This window comes from Cryptomeria japonica, chromosome 5 (assembly GCF_030272615.1).
Source record: "Cryptomeria japonica chromosome 5, Sugi_1.0, whole genome shotgun sequence".
In the NCBI taxonomy this organism is placed as follows: Eukaryota; Viridiplantae; Streptophyta; class Pinopsida; order Cupressales; family Cupressaceae; genus Cryptomeria; species Cryptomeria japonica.
Genome location: NC_081409.1, coordinates 645082914 through 645101539, shown reverse-complemented (window position 1 = coordinate 645101539; position 18626 = coordinate 645082914). Strand labels below are relative to the sequence as shown.

The window sequence follows — 18626 nt, the reverse complement described above, 5'->3', positions numbered from 1 at the left end:
TTTTTGCAATTATGAAATTATCATTAGCACCTATCAAAGCTATGTCAAGTTGGGAGATTCCATCATTCCTCATTCTAGTGAGCTACACATCTTTTGGTGTTGAAGGGAGGGTAACTCTTTTTGAGTTGTTTTCATATACTATTGTCTTTAGTTATCATATCTCTTTACTTCATATTTCTCATTTATATCTCTTTTATCATTTTATCACAATTGCATTCTTAGGTTGTTTGTGGACGTGAAAACACCCAAATGAGGGTTTGACTATGGCAAACCTCTAAACATAGCCACCCCCAAAATTTTATCCTTAATCTACAGTGTGTAGGGCCTCCATCAACAAAGGAGGATTTTATTCCAATTGTAAGCTTCATATGGTGGACCCTTTGTGAGTATCATTGTTTTTTTTTCTCATCATTTCTATTGTTTCCTTTATATCCTACACTTTACTTTCTAGCATCTTTTAAAAAATTCAATCTATAGAACACTATACTTATTATTTGGTACTTTTTGTTACGATTCCTAACACTCTATCCAAATAGGACATTTGTGTGTTGTGTTTTTTTCCTAGGTCTATGCATGGATCATAGGCAAAGAGATTATGAGGTTGTCTGGAAGATCTTCGTAACTTATATTTTCATCTTTTATAAATTATTTTAAAAAAAAATTCTAGTATAATTTAGTTGCACACATTTCCCTTCTGGTGAGAAAACTCAAGGGCTGTAGTACCCAAAAGGTTTTCTTGAAGTGGAGAGTTGGATCTCAAATCATCAAAGGGTCTAACCACCCTTCATATAGGTTCGATTTCACCCCTCTATAGTTATATTTCAATTTTTAAAATATAAGAAAATATTTTAGTTTTCCTTACTAAAATTAAAAGTTTGTATAAAAAAGACACTATATAAACTATAAACTATTTTCACTTACAATTATTCATATATAAAATATTAAACTACGTTGTTTTTAAATATCGAATTCATCTTAATGTGATAGGAGATGTAACTTAAAAAAAAAAAAAAATTTTATATAATTTAATTTGTTATCCTACATAGATATATACTTATAAATTAAAAAAAAAGAAGTCCTAATACTATATATGCTACTATCTACATAGTACATAGTAATTGCCATTTGATTTCAAAGAAAACTTACAACTAAAACACACTTTCATGCAGTTAATAATGTAGATGCAAGAAACTTAACTATATGCCAAATTTGATAAGAAGGACATGAAAACACATTTAATTCTCTAAATTGAATTTATAGAAAGTAATTATTAATATGTGACCATGTGTCTATGTATGTGTTGTTAGTTTTATTTCATGATTGTGGCTTTGTCTCAAATGTCTACTCCACACCTCTTTGATGATAATCATCCTCTCATCCTCGAATTAAGAGTAAACTCTATCTGACATTCACCTCAAGGAATTGAGAACATAATTTGTTATTAAAACACACGCATTTATGTAAGCCTATTTATATATTATCATAAATCTCTTTGGAAATTAAAAATTATATTTAATGTAATTATTATGAGTATCAAAGACACATTCACATTCTTTCATATTATGTTAACTAGATCAAAATGCGAAATCAACAAATTTTTAAACTAACTATAATTTATATTTCCCAGCTAGAACTAAAATGGAAATCAAATATTGCATATTGTAGAGGATTAGAGAAAATTAGATTTAACATTGAATTACAAAAAATCATCCACAATACATAGAGCACCCGTTCCATTACACACAAGTTTTGATTTGCATCTACCTTGTTTTTAAATTTTTTTTAGTCATAGCAAGCTAAAACAAAAATAACGGTGTACAAGTATTGTGAAAAATAAATTAGAACATATATTAATATTTCTTTGGTTTTTATCATATGGTACATAAGGTTATTTTCTTCATGCTATTCTAAGAAAAACTGAGAAGCTCCACATTTTTACATAATTGAAGATATATAAAAAGTAATATAAAACATTAGAGTGGTAAAACAATACTATATCTAGTCTAAAGAAACCTAGAAATGTATATCATTAAATGGGATCATAAATAATTCACTTGAGCAAATCTAAGATAATTGAATAATATGTATATCAAATATTCAACATTAACCCAGATCAACTAATTAAAGTGACGAAGATAGACAAATCTAAATAGTTTGTATTTAATGGGCAAATCTAAATGAGTGAAAATTGCAGTAGCATTTTAATTGATGAATGGGTGGAAAATAATACTATACATTCTAAATGCAATGTTGCATATCTTGATATCTAAAGACTAGTGGTATTGAAAAATACATTCGGTAATTTTTCATATGACTAATTCTTTAGAACTCTTTGCCTAGATCAATGCCTCGATAGTAAATAATTTCTAAACAAAACTATTCGTAACTTCAGTGCTTTTTTAAAAACACTATGAATAATAATAGCTCTTTATTCTCAAATGCGGGCACAGCTATTATTCATCTTTTCTACTGTACAAGAACATTCCAACACGCAATGGCCCGCTTAATAACAAGAACATTCCAGTACAAGTTCATAGCTAAGAATTGCTTTATTGCAATATTTTAAAAAAAATCTGACTTATTTGTAAAGACATTCACAAGAGTTTCTATCATGCGCATAAGCTGTAAAGGAAGGAATGCATCTATCGTACGTGCAATTTATAAAGGAAGACATGCATTTGTCGGCCATCGAGAAAAAAGCAGCTAAATTATTTGGCACTTTCATTATCACCGGTCCATGGTGAGTTGTAAAGGAAGCAATGTATCTATCGTACCTGCAATCAAGGAAAGCAGACAAGCATCTGTAAGCTAAATTATTTCGCAGTTTCATTATCGGTGGTCCATGGTGATAAGTAGTTTAATAGTAATGGTGGAAGAATCGTATTAGATTTGATATCCAGAACATTATCTTTTTTGTTTTATATCGCTATAGAGAGGGACTGTAATGCTCTAAACTATTTTCTGGTAGTATAATAATTATCCATCTCTTTTTTTAGTGATTTTTATTTTAGTTAGTCATTATATTAAAAAGTTTGAGAAGCAATTTTATTGTTTATTATTGTTTTTAGTTATAACATGTCTATGTTTTTAATCAATCATGTTAAAAGAATTCTTAGCATGTTACTAATGTCTATGTTTTTAATCAATAATGTTAAAAGAAAGAAATTTTCATATGAAAAAAATTTAACTTTTTCTAAAGTTTAGATGTAATTTTTTAAAAATATTGCAATACGTCAATTAAGAACATTCCAGTACAAGTTCATAGCTAAGAGCTGCACACCAGTATCGTGAGTGTTCAACACCCCCAACTAAGATCTTTTAGTACAACCTGGTTCTGCGTTTCTTTTACGCACACACGATATCCAATCACATTTGTTTGCTTTTATGCTATTCTTCCTTGCACAAACAACATCCACTGAGATTATGCCATTCGCTCAGAAAGCGGGTTCCTTCTGCTTTTCTTCTACAGAACAGATCCCACCGACTTCTATCTGTATATTTACTCCCTCTCCTCCGCTTCACATCCCCACCACGACAGCCTGTTTTTTTCTTTATTTCTTTGTATTCTGTTAAATCGAATTCAATGGCTTCTACGTCTACCACTGATCGTCAATCAATGACTGAGTTCAGGGCTGGCTTAAACAGCACACACTAAGCTTTGACTTAGTGTGTGTTGTTCTATGTGGGTCCGCCTCTCAGTTCCATTTCCGTTTCATCTGACCATTTCCGTTGCCAGACAGTAAAACGTACCCGGCTGGCTCGTGTGGGCCCTCCCAACTCGTCATGTTCACCGTTACTCCCATTTCCCGTTAGCCCCGCCTTAAGTTGAGATCTTTAAAACTGCTTCTCCCGCACAGCCAATCTCCATATGCATATAATTTCCAATCGAGCAATTCTCATTTTCTCGTCTGCTCCCAGCCTATGCGAAATTCGAAGCTCTGAAACAGGTATGGGCATCCATTGAAGCATCATAAATGGATGCTTATTGTCATATATGTTGCAGTTAGAAATGCTCTGATACACATGTATGCAAAAATGTGGATTGCAGGATATACACAAAATGCATTCGTTGAAAAGGATTTACAAACTTTCAACTAAATGTGATTTACAGGTGTAAAACAGAGTCTGCAACCCCTGCCAGCATTCTCACAACCTATGTGAAAATGGGAGCTTTGGAACAGGGTATGGACATCCATTACAGAGTGAATGATAGAGGAATTTTATAGATTTTGCAGCTGTAACTGCTTTGGCAGACATGTATGCAAAATGTGTAAGCATAGACAAGGCACGTGAACTGATTGACAGAACGAATCCAAGAAATTTGTTCTCATGAAATAAACAGAATGTAGGATATGCAAAATGTGGAATCATAGACGAGACAACTGAACTGTTTGACAGAATGCCTCAAAGAGCATAATTTTCCCAATGGAACGCTTTGATTGCAAGATATTAATAAAATGGGTTTGTTGAAAAGGCTTTAGAACCTTGAACGGTAAATCATTTGTCGCTGCATTTACTTAGAGCAGCATGCACTTGTCACACCTTCCGTACCATATATGATAGGTAGGGGCGATTTGTTCCTTTGGATTTAACAGGGGTTTGGAATGAATTTCATGTGGGTGTTTTCAAGTTGTGACAAAATCTCTGTGGCTTTTAAGAGCTCTTTTTTCAGGAATGATAATTTTGATTTTGGTAGATTTAATCATAAATAGATTGGTTTTATTTCATTACAATCCACCTCTTAACATAATTATACAGATTTCTAATTGTTATTATATCGTCATGAAATTTTCATCCTAATTTTTTCAAATTTCTTGTTTCTTAAATATGTCAAATAATCACATTCACTTTCTTAAATCTCTAATGTTATAATCAAGGCATAATTGGTTCAAGTTTCAAAGAGAGTCTATATTCCTTCGAATATCTTGAGTTCCATCCCAAAAAACAAAATTAATAAGTAAAAGGGTGAGTATACTCCTTTAATTCAAGCTTTTTGGTTTTCTCAACACTTAACATGAAATAATTTAAATTTTAAGCTTGAAAGCCCAATTTGAACAAAGCTTTTAGGTTTTGGGATTCAAATGAACATTGGCTTGAAGATGGTGAAAAAGGTATCAAAATCAAAAACCTTAAAATATTACCAATTACACACTATGAGCAAAATGTTGTTAAGCTCTTAATTCGAGTAGTGGGTTCATAATGGAGTGCATTTAGTTCACATTGGTTGGAGAATGATTTATAAATTGGCAAAAAGTTCTTCATTTCACACATTATAAGTATGAAAAATTCTAAGCTCATTGAAATCCTTGCAAACTTGAGCCCTCCAAATCATGTGATGTGATTATCATTTCAATTTTTTTTTTATTAATCTACCAATCAAGATATAGGAATTTGTACTTTTTTTCTTGGATTTTGCTATTGAATAACACTTTGATCTCTCCACAAATCATTCTCCTATGAAGTTTTTGTCTTCGTATTGATGCTTTCAAGGTATCCTATATTTAAAAGCCCATGTCCAAGTATTACTTCATATTGAGATATCTTCACTCTTTCTAGGTTTTCTCATATATTTTCCATTTTGATTACACTTTGGGTCTTTATGTTCCATTAAAGATGTGTTAAAACTATTCACAAAAAAATTGGTTGGCATCTTTCTAAGTCAACTTTTGTTCTTTGCAAATTGAAAATCCCATACATTCCTATTCGTGTATGTTCTTGTCATGTTTTCCTACTTCCTTGAATGTCCTATTCAAATTTGTGAGTATTTTTTATTTAGGTAAGCAATTTTTTTGAAATGGCCTAGACACCTTACAATAGGAAATATTTAGCAATAAGAACAACAACGCAAAAGAGGATATCCAAGGAACAACAGAGAGACTTCAACTGTCAAGACATAATAAAACCTTACAAACTACCAACCCAAAGTTAGGGTAGTTTAGAAAATTGTTCCAACAATTTTTGTTTTACCATATTATAAGGGTCTTTCTTCTCTAAACATTTTTTCCTAAAAGAGAACAAAATCATAAGAACATAGACAAAATCCTCGTCCAACCTTGGAGCTATAAAAGATGAATCTAACATCATACTTTCTACAAAATAATTCCTTTTATTGTTTTCCTTTTGCACCTCCTCAAATAATGTAACAAACTCCTCAATAGTAGTAGGAACTTATGATCCTTTTACTCAACAAAAAATGGTGTTTCTTATTGTTAGAGTAAGTCATAGAAGTGTTTCTCACTTTATAACAACATTGAAAAACGAGAGGAGAGTCTTTGAATTCAACATATTGTACCCAAACACCATAGTTGAAATATAAGGTAATCTCAGTATGGAGCACCCTTTAATTTTCTACAAACACACAAAATCTAGCAAACAAGAAACACTTTTTGAATTTGGTGATCAAATTAGTAACCAATTTTGCCCAGAAGTGTTGACAATAAGCATAAAAATTTATTCTATAACTCCAAACTTAACCTTGACAATCTAACCCAAATAGGAAACTTGAAGCATATATCATTTAGTGAATTAAAGCCTAAATACACATTTTAAAGACAAAGCCCCTTCTTTCCTAAAAAATAAGGGTTTTCTAGAAGAGTTTTTGAGCAACCTTCAAGATTGGAAATGGAAAAGAAAAATGTCATGATCAGATAATGAAGCCACACCAATCATAGCAAGGGTTTTTAGAGAATAACATCTTCAAAACAAAGAAATTTTTACCTCATCCCAATTGTCACCAAAAGAAAATCTACTGGGATCACCATCGTTTCCAAGATTATCTTCATCTAAGTCACCTTCACTTTCCTTCACCTCACCTAATGTGGAAATAAATTTGTTATCGTTATAAACCTTAAATTTTAACTTTAACAGTTCCCTTTCAATTTTTTATATTTCTTGTGATCATCAACACCACACATATAAATTGATTTATAAAACCTAAAACTTCAAATCCCTTTTACATTTTGGCCTTTTTTATTTGTTCATGACAAATTACCATAAAAAGTTGTCAATCTCTAGTGCTCTCTTTATCCATACAAATTTGTTCATGTGTGGTGAATTTCTATGTTGTTATTTATCTATAAACTACTAATATTTTACTTTCATTCATTTTTGTAGTGCCTTCTTTTAATAATGTTGTCATATTTGTATGTAGTTTCTCATTATATGAGGATTAGCAATACTATTTTATCATTGTCACTCTGTTAACATTTACTATGAATTTGTCGGTGATCTTCCTAAGATGAGCACATAGAGATCAAGCTAGTACAAATCAGTTGCACTTAAATTAAATATAAAAAATTTGGTGCTCCTATTTGATTCAAGAGGTTACCTAAAATTGAGCAACGTTGTGCCCAACAAAACCTTATATCCTTCAATGTTGTACCAAACCTATAAAATAATTGACTAAATGGTAATGTAGAAATTGCTTCAAAGACAACAATTTACCAATCTTCCACATCATATGAAGATAATCTAGCCAAGGATATAGTTATCTCCATGTCAATATCACAAGAGAGAGTGAGATGTTATAAGATGTTATACCCACATGGATTAGTTCATCCCTCACATGATACATTGGTGGTTTCAAATATATCAATGTCATATGAGTGATAATGTTTCCTTTAATCATATTCATTGTTGGACCTATATAAATAAATATTATTTTGCATCAAAATCAAAATCCATATAGACAAAGTTTTATTGATTGATTGAGCACTTAGGGGTAATAGGTGAATCTTTTTGTGGAAAAAAATAATTGATTCTTCCCAAAAAGTAGAGTCGCACTTCCTAATAAAGAATAGGTTCCATTAGATTTGGTAACTAATTCTATCTTTATTGATGAGGAGAAATCTTCATCAAAAGAAATGAAACTTTCAAGAACAAAGACCTTAGATTCTTACTGATGCCATGAAAATGGGATTAGTGGACAATAAAGAAATCATGTTAGTAAACTTTCAACCATAAGCATAACATGAAAATGAATCCATTTCAAAGCATATCAAGAAATATTAATAACAAAGCAAAGAGGAAAATAAAGAACTAAACAACTCTAATACTCCCTCCCTATGCTTGATGAGGTTGGCTCTTCCTTGTTCCTCTCCTCTCCAAGTCCCAAATGAGTGTAGCTCTCATCTTTTAGCACTATCCATGGATGCCATATGAAGATTCAAGATGGTTGTAAATGAAAAAAAATGCTTATGCAAGTGTAAAATATTTGCTATGAGAAAGCTCCTAATTAATGTCTATGTGAATTTTACTATAATAACAATGCTCAAATGCTTTCCTCCTTTTTTGGCTTGGGGAATGAGGTCCTTTTATAGGAAAAAATGTTGATTGAATGGCCAAGATTGAGTGGGCTTGTGAAGGGTCAAGGTTGATGGGTTTGGGATCCATGTGATGGCTTTCAACCCAATCCCATGATGGCAAGTGTCAAGATGAGATGGCTTGAGAGGAGAGGGAAGAAGCATTAAATGCTTGAGATGACATGAGGGTTACCCTAGGAGGGTTTGGTTAGGATTGTGTTATTGGATAAAGCTTTTATCCAATGGATAATGCTTTTATCCAATCGATAAACTCTTGTGCAAGAGTTAATGGAGATAACCATGGTCAAAGCAATAAATGCTTGAAGAGACTCATGAGTTAAATGAGGGTTGAGTTAGAGGGAAAGTCTTTAACCATGTGGGGAAGTTGAGTTAACCATTAATGGTTATGTAAGAGCCATAAAGGCTTTGAAAGACTTTGGGGGTTAACTTGTTGAAAAATAAAAGCCTTTAATGCATTTCAAAGACTTTGAGGTATTTTTGAGAAGTGGCCTTTGTTTGGGAATGTGCAAATGATTAGAGAGGGGAATACGATAATTAGAAGGGGTTAGAAGAGTCTAGAAGTGGGTTAGAAGAGTTTAGAAGGGACTTAGTGAGCAAGTGGGTGAGGATAAAAAAGGATTTTAATTAAAATAAAACTCATTTATTTCAACTAGAATTGTGCAACTTGCATTTGTAGGAGAATGCAAGTGGGAGGGTTTTAGAGATTTCAATAAATAATTATTTATTTAAATTTGGAGAGGGGTTAATTAAACAAATATGCTTTATTCATTTAATTAATTGTTAGAATATGGTTTAATGAATTAAATTAAATAAATTGAATAATTTATTTAATTAATAGAAGAAGAGGTTTAAGATGAGTTAATTAAATATCAATTTAATTAACTGTTGATAGATGGTTAAATAATCAAATAAATACGAAATATTCATTCAATTAAGTGGACAAATTTGGATATCAACACTTACATTCTCAAGAAAATCTCAAGGCATTAAAGAATATGTCCCTTCCTTCTCTCCTGACTCACCTATGAGATAAATCAAAGTTCAATAGAAAGTTACCTTCAAAAGGTTCCTCTTTCTAAGACCCCATTCCTTACCCACCTCATGAAAATAGTCCTCATCTTGAAGAGATTCCTATTTTGCATATTCTTCTCCTTTCAAATCTCTATCTCTTAAAAGTACATTTGTCCATGAAAATATTCCTCCACATTTATTCTACAAAAATCAATTTTCTCTTCTCCTAAGAAAGCAATCATCTTGAGACTCAAGTCGACACCTCCATACAAGCAAATATTGACTCCTCAACTACTCATGTCTAGTTGGAAGAAAATATCAAGAGGAAAATAGTCATTAAACCTTTGGTTACTAAGTTCAATGACAATGTCCTTTCCTAGTCCAATGCAACAATATAAGAAAGTTGATACTATTCCCATTATCATGAATCCTATTCACAAGGTATAAGGTAGATGAAAAAGACACCCCTAACACTTAAAAAGATAATATAGATGTGAGAATGTTACTATTAGTCATCCAATCTTTAGTTGGGAAACAATGAAGCAAATTTGAGAAAGAGATTAAGAAAAACTACAATGTCCACCATTTTGTGAAGAATAAAGATGTTTAATATTTGATAGACCTAGTACAAACTTCTGATATTTCATATCTTCACATATTATAATGTCTAGTAAAGAAATACCAAAAGTAGATGAGATTGGGTGTGCAACCAAGGGTATCAAAGGTTGGTTCAAAAATTTCCTTTCTCAAAGTTCAATATTAATTGATGAATCTACTTTGTTGCATCACAAAATCTATGATGATTTCTCTTACATCAAAGAGTTAAAAGAAAGGAAGATTTGAGGTTGTTGACATTGCAATTTCACTTACCATAAATTAGAGAGATAAAGATTGTCACTTTAAAAATATGATAACATAAAATATCCTTAATAATTCAAAATGTAGATTGTTTATTGAGTGGATGGGTGCATTTATATTGGAAAATTTAATTAATCAAGACTACATGGCAATTCAATAGTATAAACAAACATACTCTCAAAATTATTCAAGAGGTTATTGAGAAAATATATCATTGATTTACTTTCAAGCTCCTAACATTGATATTCAAAGGCATATACTCTCTTTGAAACTTGAACCAATTATGCCTTGATTATAACACTAGAGACTCAAGAAAGTGAATGTGATTATTTGACATGTACTTAATAGACAAAAAAATTGAAAAATTGAGATGAAAATTTCATGATGATATAATAACAATTTTAAATATATATAATTATGTTTTGTTTTGTTTTGTTTGTTTGGTAGGCAATAGGCAGAAGCCACAATATTTTGAATTATTATTATTATTTTGTTTGATTAGATTGACCCTAGACCTTCTCCATTTTTATAGAAGGCCAAGAGTCACAGCTTAGAATTCTATTTTAGATGTCCCTTTTGGGAATTGAATTACATATTTATATATATATATATATATAGATATACATATGTATATATATATATATATAGATATACATATGTATATATATATATAGATATACATATGTATATATATATGTATATATACATATATATATGTATATATACATACATATATATATATACATATATATATACATATATATATATATATATACATATATATATATATACATGTATATATATATATATATGTATATATAGATATATATATACATATGTATATCTATATATATATATACATATGTATATCTATATATATTAATACATATATATATATATACACATGTATATACATACATATGTATATATATATATGTATATATATACACATGTATATATATATGTATATATACATATGTATATACATACATATGTATATATATATGTATATACATACATATGTATGTATATATATATATATATATATAATATATATATACATACATATGTATATATATACATATATATATATATATATACATACATACATATATATGTTTACATATATATAGACATATACATATGTATATATATATGTATGTATATATGTATGTATATATACATATATATACATATATTTTTATTAATATTAATTTTTAGTTTTTATTACATTTTAATAAAATTTGATTAATAATTTGCTTTTGGAGAAATCATACAATTGAGTGCATTTTTAAAATATTACAATATGACTTTTTATAAGCTTTCTCAATAAATTCTAAAACTACCATAAGCTAATAAATCCCACCTAAATTTTGAAAACTAATATGTCATTAAGAATATTTTATTTATAAAATGCAAACTTTAAATTATTTATCATTTTTACATGCATATTCTAACAATTTAATATACATTACCCAAAACTAGTATATATTCAATTCTTAGGTTTACATTTTATAATAAAGTAACTTTAGTGACTTAGAATTAAATTAAATTAATATTTAGGTGTTAGTTAGAAGTTAGTTGGGAGTTATTTGGATATGGTATTTTTAAAAATGATTAAGAAGATTTTAGAAAAATTAATATGTAATACTAGAAAAATCATTCAATCTAAAAAAAAATGATTAATCAAATTTTGTTAAAAATAAAATAATAATAAATATCAAAAAATTAATTATAACATATAATATTTATTTATATAATATTTTTATTATAAAAAATATTGTGTGTGTGTGTGCAAGTTCTCCTATTATACATCATTATTTTTCTGTTAGTAATTTCATCGACAATTTTTCTCTGCTCTCTCGGAAATGCCCGCTCACTTGCATAGTTTAAATTTCAATTTGGGCAGAAGGTTTGGGCGGGAGGAGACAAATTTAAAAAAAAAAAGTTACTTAACCTGACTTTTTGCAGACTTGACAACACCCATTGAATCATTGACAAACTTAAATGAAAAATGGGAAAAGGGCACAGATTAACAAGGCCTCACACGAGCCACCTAAGCGGTCAAAGCTTAGTGTGTGCTCTTTAATGATGGTCTACATTAATAAGAAATTAAAGAAGAAAATGATAGCCAAGGCTTGTAAGGGTTGTGGGAAGACAAAAAAATTATGGCAATTAATACTCACCTTATGAAAAAGAGTTCTCTAAGATTAGTCAAGGAATACAAATATTTAAATAGGGAGATGTTAAATCTCTTGGAGAGTTGGCTAAATTAGTTGTGGATAAGAAACTCTTGAATGACATGTGCAAAATTTTCAAAGAGTAGAGAAAGATAGTTGGACGAAGATGAAGAAGATGAGCAAGATAGACATATTGTGTTGAGTAAACCTGAAGAAGGAGAAGGTACTAAAGATTACAAGGTGAGAGAAGAAGAGTTAAAATATTGTTCAATAGAGAAGAATGTAGACTATCACAAAAGGAAGTTCAATAGGTCATAATAGTGACAACAACCTAATTTGAATGAAGCTAGAATAAAGATAGTGATATTTGCAAGACACATATATGATGAATTCCTATTGATTTTAGAGAATGCAACTAACTAGAAGAAAGCATATAAATTTCTAGAGAATATTTCTATTGATGAAAATTGAGTGGAGAACCATACCTTTCTTGAAGTCTTGAAGAAAGAATGAGACTAGCTATAAGAAGAAGCGGAAGCATATATATGTGTTGTGGAATAAAGAAATATAATAAAAAGAAAGAATTGCCTGATGAACAATTAAGACTTTGTACACATTATATGAAGTTAGGAAATGAAGACCTTATAAGAGAAAATTTATAATTCTTTCTTAAATTTCATAATTTAAGGGCATCTAAGAGAAATTTTGATTCCCTTAGCTTTTTATTTTAGTAGTTTGTGTCTGGGTATAACATAAAGAGGTATGAGTGATAAAAAGCATCATGATGGTTTTTATTAGAGAAAAACTAAGTTATCAAGGAGCTAGAAAGAGATAAAGAGAACCAACTAGCAAAGAAGGAGCATCTCTATTCCAAATAGAGGTTGGAAGAAGACAAAGAAAAAACAAGGATGAATTTTCAAGTTGTTTGATCTAGTGGAAGGTAAAATCATGGCCTTATTCTTTAGGTCAAAAGGATGATCTTACCATCTAGCCCAAACTCTTACTGACATTTAATGTAGCATCTTCCTAAGGTAGAGGCAATCTTGTATTAACAAAAAATATTGAATAGTTCTAAATATATTGAACTGAGAGAGGCTTGAACCTTTACATATTTGCAACAAAAGGCGACAAAACCAGGGGTGCAAAAAATATTCAATAGTTAAGACATCAAGTTTCTTTGTATTTTAACTTCTTAAGGTTTGTTTTGATATAAATATGGTTTGAACCAAGACATTCAAAAAATTTAAATGAAGAGAATAATGTAAAGTGATTCTTCAAGATTAGGAAGTTGGTTAAACTAATTCCTCATATTTAAAAGGTATTTCAAACTAGGTTCCTATGTGTTGGTGGGATTTTCTTGTTACCTCCAGCCCTAAGGAGATTGTAAACCTCAGGCCAAGGAACTAAACCTACAACATCCAATATACATTATCGACAAGCTAGAGACAAGAAAACATGACATAACAATGCTTTATCATGCCTTCTTCACTTTGGGCTCTACCTAACTCAGGAGGGTATTCCCATTAATAATCTACATGCTTGGTTTAGTCTTGATTCTATTATACTCATGCAGACTAGCAATTGGAAGATTTTCTCAATCAATTGAGAATTGCTACAGTTAGCTTTGCATTCACTACAAACCCCATTAGCTTTCGAACCCAGTGAGAAAACAATCGTACACAACTTAAAAGGGATAGGGGAACATCTCATGTGCACAATGAAAATCATCCTTTAACATTCAAAAAAGAAAGAAAGGGAAAGAGAAAATGCTCATTCAAAAATGCTTCTGAAACCAATCCTAAGTGATATTTGTAGTCCAATACATATCTGAGGAAACATAGTCATAGCCATGAAGTCAAAGAGTAAACCCACATTACAAAATAACTCTAATTAAGGAATATTCAAAATATTAATAGTTGGCATTAATACGACTCTACTTGTTAATTGCACTAACTATTCTTGTTAATCCAATCTATTACTAACTGAGATCTACAATATGGAAGGATAGTCCTTCTTCTCCATGAGACTATCTGAAACCTTATACTAACAAAGCCTTGCCTCTACCTGCTCTGAATATAGATAATTCAGAATCCTGTTTTACAGCATTCGTATCCCTATTTTATAACAACTAGGGATGCAACAAGCTTCAAGCTACTTACATGTGTCCGATTTTATCTAGTTAGCCCATTCACCAGGATATGACCTAATGGAGCTTGTTGTCTCTACTTTGTCCTAAAGTGCGCTTGTCTGGATAGTTATACATGAAAGCCTTCATGGGGTGAACTCACAAAGCTGGTTCCCACCTTTTGGTATGTCCTGATTTTTGCTGAAATCATACATTTTTTAGAAAATATAATGATTTAAGCTTTAAGAGGTCCCATTTTAAGTAATTAATTGAAGAAAGTTAAATCAAAGGCTCTTAGATCAAAATTTATTGGATAGAACCTCTCTACTTCTAAATCATACTTGCAATGGAGTCTCCTTTACATCTATCAAATGCTGACAAAAAACCAATTTTACATTAGCTTTTGGGGGGTCAAATTAATTCATTTAAAAGTTTTTTTTTTAAAAGTATTTAGTCCTTATTATAAGCTTTCCAATAGTATAACTTTTAATATATTTAATTTCATTAATATATTTTTATTTTATTTCTTATGAATGTAGGTTTTTCACCAAACATGAACTTCTTTGTTCAATGCATTAGGAAAAATAGTAAACTAATTCAAAAAAATTCTGAAAAATATCTATGCACTAGGTATTGATGTTTTCTTTCTAACAAAAAAAAAGAAAATTGAATTTTGATATATATAGAACAAGTTATGTGTTCAAACATACACCTATATCTAAATTATAATTAGTCGAACTTCAAAACTTAATAAAATGAAAAATATTCAACATATCACTATCAAACCAACTACATGCCTTGGGTATTGATGTTACAAACCAAAATTCAAAAGAATTAAGTTTTTATCATTTATAGAAAAAAAATTATGCGTTTCGGGATACACATCACTCTTAAAAAATGTTGTTTGCTGTAAAAAAATACTTTTTGAGGGAGATGGAAAAATCAATAAAATTTTATTCAAATAAATTTGAAAAAAATATATTTAGAATCTACAAACAAGATGTTAAAAATCACTAGTTTATATCATCTTCAAATTCTTAATGGTTTAAAAGTTATAGGTGTTGGAAAGTGAAGGTGTTTTTCAAAATATTCATGTAAGTGTCAAAGTTGGTCAAAAAGTGGGAACCAATATTGTGAGTTCACCCCATGCCGAGATCAGAGTGCTTCCATGAGAACCAACCATCCTCTAAGTTGAATCACCACCTACCATGGGTGGTTATTGATGCAAATAAAACCAGGATGCAATATTGTCATTATTCATCCTGGTAGGGGAGAGCTCTGAGAATTTACAATTAGTGGAATTGGTAGGCTTCAAAACTGCATCTCTTATGTCTTCATCCTACATTATCTCCATAGTTCTCTTCTTCCAAAGGGAAAATTTGTTTGCTAGGGAGATCAAAATTATTTTGAAGTTGTAGAGCAGTCTTGCAAGTGTACATTGAATTTCTTGTTCCTCTTTGGCAACCATATTGTTGGCAATTGACACTCATCCAGTGGTTTCTGGTAGTTTTCGGTTGCTAATTATTGATTTAGGGTTGTCATTGATGGCAACTCTTCATAGAGATTCTATCGAGTGGTTGTAATTATTCTTATCCAGAAGCAGGTGTTAACCGATAGCTGATTAACCAGTATTTCAGGAAGAATAGAGTATTTTTGGTCTGGAAGTTTTACGGTGATTATGGTACATTGAATCATGTTTGGGATGATTGGGCCGACTTAGAAACATCATTTAATTATTGTTTTGGAGATCCACATTTATCCTTTGTGATCCAGTCAAGCCGACATGTGACTACATGTTACACTAGTAGGCTGACATGGTGGATGACCTATTTTGTGATTGTCAGTATATAAGTTTGGTGTGGATGATATTTTTGGTGCATGATGCAATTGTATGCGAGCAAGTGGTGATCCTGAATCCTTTGTGGTGCAATTTCACGTGCCCATTCTTGATCTGGTACTGATTGAGATAGAGAACAGGGTAGAACAAGGCAGAACAGAGAAAGTGATCAAGTCAATATATTTAGCACTCAACCGGAACTCATCCAAGCATTGTAGATGCTATTTCAAAGTTTATTTTATGGTACTTCATCATTGTAACTATCTTGTAAGGCAATGAGCCTTCCCTGAGGGTTGTAGCCTTCCAAGTTATTGCAATTGAGCAATGAACTCTAGGCAGTGTGCCTGAATGCATGTGCATTCCTATTTTATAATATTATTTTGCTACTAGCCATAGTGGAATCATATTGTGGGTTCAAATCCCACTGTGGTTTTTCCAATTTGGGTTTCCATGTAAAAATATGGTGTTATGCTTTTGTGGTTGTTTGTTCTATGTTTTTGCATTTCAGTTTCAAGTATTTGCTTCCAGTGGTTTAAAGTTAAGTTTGAAAATATGCTAACCGATAGATGACCGATTCACCCCCTCTTAGTGATCGCTGATTCCAACACATATGCACGTTCAATATCCCTTCGGCTACACAATAGACTCTTAATGTCTATTTCTTCAGGACTCTTGCATATTTTCTGCAATGCAATCCATTTCATACATGTTTTCCTCAACTGAAACATGATTGTATTGTTAATAACTTATTCTTGTCTCTTTTTGGGTACAATTTGGTAATATTTATTATAAATATATAGCATTGTCATTCTATTCTAATTGAACACATTGCCTGAAACACTCAGTAGCGGTAGCCAGCTATCAAGTTCACACATTCGATCTAATCTCCATACTGTGCTAGCTTGCACAAATCAATCTTTTCTGCTTTTCTGCACTAGAATACTTGTGTGAACTGCTCATAATAATCTTGATTTTATGACACCTGTGCTAGACCCAGTGGATACCATATCCCTTGTACAACTTTAATAGGACATTCTTGTGATTTCGGCGGCATGACTTTGATTTGGGATCCACTAGATTATTGGGTCCTTCTCATTAAGAACTCATACCAAACCTTAAGACACAATTGTCCATCCTTCTTTCTTGGTCTGTAACTATGCACACCCCTAATTGGTCCATGTTGGCAATTCCTTGCTCATGTGGCATGTATTCTAGCAGGAACCACTTTGTACTTAGTCCATGTTGATCGCGTTTACCCACAATGTTTTTAGAACATATATACTATTATTACAAATGGGATGAAACAAACCTTGTTACCTTTGGAAGAGATAGTTAAGAGTGAGATTTGTATAAATTTGATAATTTGTCTAGTTGATGGATGAAAATATTTTGATGGTTTGAGGAGTGAGAATGTTTGCTATGCCTTAATCCCTAAGAAGTTTGAGTTGAAACTAGAAGTGGCACAACTAGAGGAGATAAAGAAGTTGTTGATAGAATATGGAGATATAATTTCAGATAATGTGCCTAATGGATTGTCGCCTGTGAGGAGTATTAGTCATTATATGGATTTGATCCCCAAAGCTAGATTGCCTAATAAAGTTGCACACTAGTTATGACAATGAGGTATTACTTCACTAGATTATGGGTCAACATACTACTTTCCTCCTTTTATCCAAATACCCCAATGGTGACTTGGGAAATACTTGACAACTTCGTGGGGTGATGAGATACATCACCTTAGTGCACTTAATGACCATGAGGAAAAATAAATTTAATGAAGGATTAAAGGGGTGGTGTAATGCTTACATTAAGGTAGGGAATTTACCTAGCCTATTAGTGGTAACATTCTAGGGGACACACAAAGGGATCGATCGCCAAACGAATACAAACCCATGAAATAAACCTCTTATAAAGATTTGACTGAATAGAGGAGTCAACATTAAAAAATAACAGAACCGACCTTTAGTGCCAAAAAATAGGCCAAATTTGCTTCAATGCTTGTCATTCAAGAACTACAATTGGAAGGGCAACACAGTAGAGTACAAAATTGACCAGTCCTAACACTATGTTTAGAAGTGTTTTATAATGACCCAATCTTTTAGAAAATTAATATTTGTGGACATGTTGAAAATTAAAATCTGATACAATACCTTTGTGGACAAAAGGATGATAATAAGTAGGATGAGAGGGATAGATTAAAAAAGAATTTTGGTACTAGAGGAAGAGACAAAAACCATGTAAAGGTTGCTATCTATGAATAACAAGAACAATATAGTTTTGTTGATATGTCATAC

The 18626-nt window shown here is 31.1% G+C and overlaps 1 long non-coding RNA gene across 1 annotated transcript; it reads left to right on the top strand.

The window, feature by feature from the left end:
- Nucleotides 1-3282: 3282 nt before the first annotated feature.
- Nucleotides 3283-4592, top strand: LOC131050343 (uncharacterized). Its single transcript, XR_009106929.2, has 2 exons — nt 3283-3947; nt 4049-4592. It is a non-coding gene; the product is annotated as an uncharacterized LOC131050343 (long non-coding RNA).
- Nucleotides 4593-18626: the final 14034 nt, after the last annotated feature.